We start from the raw sequence: 760 nt of genomic DNA on the forward strand, positions 1-760 counted from the left end.
AAAAAAAAAAAAGAAAAAAAAAGTTATAATTGAGGAAATTTTATACTGACCCTCAGCTGCAGAGAGACTGTGGGCTGCCAGACAACCACAGCTAGGAGAGTGCTGATCTACTATTATGCAAGCTATCTTCCTGGGCAAACTGTGCTGAGAGCTGTGCATAAGCGGTGCTAGTCCACGTTCCTTAGAAGCAGCCCACACCTGTTCACAGGAGATGGGACTGCACAAAGGACTGCTGTGCCAAGGGCTGCATGACATCCGTTGGATGGGAGTGGGGCTCAACTGACCAAAGTCAGCCTAGAAATGAGCTCTCTTTCAAGAGACTTTGGCTGCTGAATAAATATAGATGCAGTATGTTATTGATATTTCTAATGTATTGTCTCTTGAAAAAAATATATATATATAGATCAGGTTTTGGCAAATACAGATCTATTTCAATAGATTAACCCTGTGCCTTAAATAAATTCCTGGAAAGCCTTTCTCCCACTGTGGCTTCCAGTTCTTTCATAATGAACAACCATTCCACTTTAAGTTCTCCTGGCAGAACAAAGAACCCTCTGCAGGGAAAGAACAAACCAAAGCCACTTTGTAAAGTCCAGAAAACACAAAAAGTGCCATAAGTGGAGGAGGCAGGTCTCACTCAGGAAACCTCGTACCGGTATTATTTTTATAGGTACAGGAAGGAAGCAATCACGAGCGAAAGAAGGATAAGGGGGGGGGGTCTGCTTTCTGTAGTTAGCAAATTATTCCTACAGGCTTGCAT

The sequence above is a fragment of the Meleagris gallopavo genome, chromosome 4 (genome assembly GCF_000146605.3).
Source record: "Meleagris gallopavo isolate NT-WF06-2002-E0010 breed Aviagen turkey brand Nicholas breeding stock chromosome 4, Turkey_5.1, whole genome shotgun sequence".
Lineage (NCBI taxonomy): Eukaryota > Metazoa > Chordata > Aves > Galliformes > Phasianidae > Meleagris > Meleagris gallopavo.